This window comes from Galeopterus variegatus, unplaced genomic scaffold (genome assembly GCF_000696425.1).
Source record: "Galeopterus variegatus unplaced genomic scaffold, G_variegatus-3.0.2 Scaffold8551, whole genome shotgun sequence".
Taxonomy (NCBI): Eukaryota; Metazoa; Chordata; class Mammalia; order Dermoptera; family Cynocephalidae; genus Galeopterus; species Galeopterus variegatus.
The window spans coordinates 55,181-59,814 of NW_007734662.1; positions in this window are offsets into that span (position 1 = coordinate 55,181).

The window sequence follows — 4,634 nt, forward strand, 5'->3', positions numbered from 1 at the left end:
GTAAGCAAGTTCAATTTGACTTGGCAAATAATTATAGAAAACTTCTTCTGGCCTTGTGAGACTACAGTATAGAACTCCAGACCTCAGGGAACATGCAACATCATGGCGGAGACTGAAATGGATTGGGATAGTTATAAGACAAAACAGAGCATAATAGATGTTCTCAACACAGGGGTGAAAACAGCATTCTGGGAGGCCCAGGGAAGGCTTCCTATCGTAGAAATGGAACGGTGAAAGAGAGCTTAAGTGGTCATTTGGGGAGATTCACAAATTTGGTTCTTATGGAGTCTTTTAGAAATACAGCTTCACATGATCCTACTCCAAACCTACCAAATCACAATTACTAGAATAAGAAATTAGGAATCTGAATCTTTCAAAAGCTCTTCTAATGATTCTTATGATCATCTAGGCTTTGGGAACCACTGATCTTGTCAGCCCTCTACTCCATGCTAGAGTTCCCTGAACAGCATTCCTTCAAGGTTTTTATTTAGCCTCTTCTGGAACACTGCAAGCTCTCTCAAGGCAACCCTTCATGGGGGAGTGTGTAGTGTGTAGGGTTTTGATGTTCAGAGGCAGAGGGTAAGGATATTTGATGCAGAGCGAGTATCGGAAATAATCAGGAAATAGAGATAAGTTTGGAGAGGAAACTTGAGGGTCCATCATAGAGTGACTTAAGTGTTAAGCTAACATTATCCTTTATGTGATGAAAGTCCTTGATAAAGTCAAAATCTTGCTGAGTCCAAAAAGCTTGCCAAAGCAGACTGGATTCTAGATAAAAGAGAATGGAAGTAGGGTGAATAGCTGAAGTTTAATTCAGGAGCTCAAGAGAGAAGTAACAAGGACTTGGATCAGAGCAGGAATGGCAAAGAGGAGGAAGGTCTGAGCTGCATTGCAGAGATAGCTCTACAAAGCTCGACTGATTGAGGGCAAGAAAGAATTCAAACCTATCTGGGGGTTTTGAGGTCCTGGAGTGACAGAAATGTTAACCAGGAGAGTGGCATTAGGGTCAAGAGCAGTTTGAGAAGGCAGATGGCAAGTGGCATTTCTGACATTTGAAAATGTACTTGTTTCCATCACCTCCCACATCATTCTATCACCTGTCCCAGAGCAGAGCTCAGACATGACTCTCAGTGTATCCTCAGAGGTTGGCACAGAATATACCCTTACTGTATCTGGTGCATGAAGAGCCACTGTCAATATTTTCTCCTCTCTTTATCCTTCCTTCTTTAGTTTAGGACCTTGTTATTTCTCACTTAGGTAATTGCAAACCCAGGGTGGCTCTAGCTCATACTGCTGTATGTGTGTAAATTAGAACAAGGCTTCCTCTCTGGGGTTTATAAACTAGAAAAAGAGCTTTAATCAGGGCTTTTGTCAAGCCTTTGTTCAGGGCTTGGAGAGCAGCAGAGCATACCTTTGTGGGAAGACAAAGCTGTGCCTTCCTGGAGGAGGAAACTTCCCATGCCAGGATGAAGGGCTTGGAGAGTGGAGTGCAGAGGTGGGGTTGTAGATCCCTCTTATTCCCTCAGCTGGTGCAGAGCACCCTGGCCATGTCTCCCAGCTGATCACCTTGATCCCACTCTACCTTTTCTATTGTACTCGGTTGGAGTGCTTTTTTTCTAAAACGTAGTCATATCACATTTTGCTTCAAACCTCTCTGTGTTTCCCCAGTGTCTGCAGGATGAAGTACAAAGTTCTTGACTGGTAATAAAAGTCCATTCAGGAAAGAAATCTTTTTCTCAGCATCTTTGTGCCTTCCTGGAGGAGGAAACTTCCCATGCCAGGATGAAGGGCTTGGAGAGTGGAGTGCAGAGGTGGGGTTGTAGATCCCTCTTATTCCCTCAGCTGGTGCAGAGCACCCTGGCCATGTCTCCCAGCTGATCACCTTGATCCCACTCTACCTTTTCTATTGCACATGGTTGGAGTGCTTTTTTTCTAAAACGTAGTCATATCACATTTTGCTTCAAACCTCTCTGTGTTTCCCCAGTGTCTGCAGGATGAAGTACAAAGTTCTTGACTGGTAATAAAAGTCCATTCAGGAAAGAAATCTTTTTCTCAGCATCTTTCCTGGTGCTCACTCTGTGTCACCAGCCACCTCTCCAGCTGCAGTTCCCTGAATGGAGATTGCACTAGTGGGCCCAGCCCAGGCTGTGCTGCTCTCCTCCTGTCCCAGCCAGCCTCTCTGCACTCCCCCTAGATGGCCAGACTGCTCCTGGTCTCTCCAAGATTTACATGACTCATCTCAAGGAAGCTGTCCCCACCCTAATTCCAGTCTAGACTAGCACCACCCTGTGCACTCTGCCCTTCTGCACCGACACCTTGGATGCAAGACCTCCCAGGCTCTGGGCATCCTGACTTACTGTCTGTGGCCCCCTTGAGGTCTAAGGATGTGTTTTGTTCCTATCTTTACCCCCGGCACCAGGATGTAGGCAACTTGCTCAAGCTCATTGAATGGTCAAATGACACCTTGACTCAGAAACAAATAAAAAGTGCAGATTTTACCATCGAAAAACCAAAAATCAAAACCCAAAACACCCAAAAGACAAAAAACAAAATCCCACAGACCAACCCTCTCCACCAAAAAGTTTTTGCTGCTTTCTGAGCATGAGATATTCTTTCAATGGTCAAAGCCTTTTTATTTTCCATTTTTTTCTGTTGTCTTAAAATGGCTAGCCATTTGGGAGATTAATGATTCTATGGGAAGATAATTACTTTAGTTTATTTTACTTTGAGGCTTTATTCCAAGGCTGGTTTCTTCTGCTATGTCTATGTGTTTGATTTTTGTGAGATGCTTTAAAAATTGCCCATGAATTCAGTAACATATTTAACCTTGTGAAAAAATGTTTCGACTTTGTTTTTAAAAAACATTTTTTAGGTGGAAGACTCTGCCCATCTGCCTTAGACTGAAATGCCTTCCATCGATGATATCTTTGATGGTGGTTTCATTTGTTCAAATGCTAGATCAGCCCAGCGATGAACTTTGAAATGCTTACACAGTTCCAAAGACCTCCCCTGCAACTTCCAGCCCGATTTCTGTTTGTGTGTATGTGTGTGTCCTCTCTTCCCACAAAGAATGTGTTAAAGCTGTGAGGATGTGTTTAATAAAAAAAGAAACAAGTGTAAAATATCACTTAAACTTCAAGAAAAATTACGTTAAGCAAAACTTTGTAGCAGGAGGCTGAGATGAGGCGTGCCATCCATGTGCAGACCTAAATGTTGGTGCAGTTGACTCTGCACTTTCTCGGGACAACACAAACATGGAAATCCATTCTGCTGCACAGTTCTCATTGTTAATAAGAAAAAAACAGTAATTGTTCATTTTTTTTTTCATAGAAGCTGTAAACAGTAATTGTTCTTTTTTTTTTCATAGAAGCTGCCATGTTGACAGTGAGAAGGAATGCTGCTCGGGGCATGTGTATGTGCTCTGTAAATGTTTATCTTTTTCATCCTTTGGACAGTCATTTGAAACTATTCTTTAAGATTTCAGCGTGAATACTTTTTACTATTCTTTTCCAGCTTATCTCTAGTTTCTGATAGCATTTTACACTTTTCTTATTGTGACTCTTTTAGTCATTTTTTGAAAATAGATGAGTAAATAGACACTGATTTTAAGGCTTGTTTATGACTATTAAATATTACACAAGAATTGGGCCTTACACACTGATTTTTCTTTCAATTTTTTCCTTCCACAGCCTCTGTCATGCATTCTTTGCTCATGGGAATAACTATTACAGATACATTTACAGGAAACTTGATTTCTAGTTTTGGCTTGGAGTGTATGAGCGCCTTAGTTACCTCATCTTTCACTTGAACTTGAACTTCTGAAGACCAATATGTTTTGCAAATGCAAACCATAATTATTGTAGTGAAGGTATTCATTAACATTTTAATTGATTAGTACTATAATAATAAATGTACTTTCCATTTCCCACAAACTGTTTCTTTTGACTATGTCTCATATCCATTTTCTGTGAAATGCAGTTGCATATAACATCTCATTCTGCCGATATCCAAAGTATTCCTTCCTCCTTTCTTTCTCTAGATATCTGTTAAGCACTTCACGGGAAGCTCAGAGAGACATACTTGCCCACAGAAGAGACAGAATTCTGTCTTAAACAGCCTCTCGCCAGCACTGATACGTTGTTCAGTACAGCACTGGGCTCACATTATGTATTCAGTAACTACTTTCCGATTTGAACTTGACATTATACATCATTTTATCATTTCTTTTATTTCATTGTTAATTTCAGTGGTAAAGGGTGAGTAGTGTTTATTGGTAGAATATACTCTCTTACTTTCTGAGTCCAGCCATGACCTCAAAGAAAGGAACAATCTTCAAGGCTTATTTGAATCTATTAATTTGTTCATTCTAGCAAAAATTATATATGGGGAAAATGTAAAGTGGAAGGGAGGGGAAAAAGCAAGGATACTCTTCTGCTTCTTTTCTCGTATGCATAAAATTAATCATATAAGTGTTAACTGAATTTGCCTCAAAGGATTAAATGAGAAAAAGATTGCAAGGTTGTTTAACACAGTGTCTGACACATAGTAAATGCCCAGTAAATTATTTTAATGGAATGGACTATGACCAGAGAATCTCACTCCTTTATTTCTAGGTACTTCACCATCCTATTTTT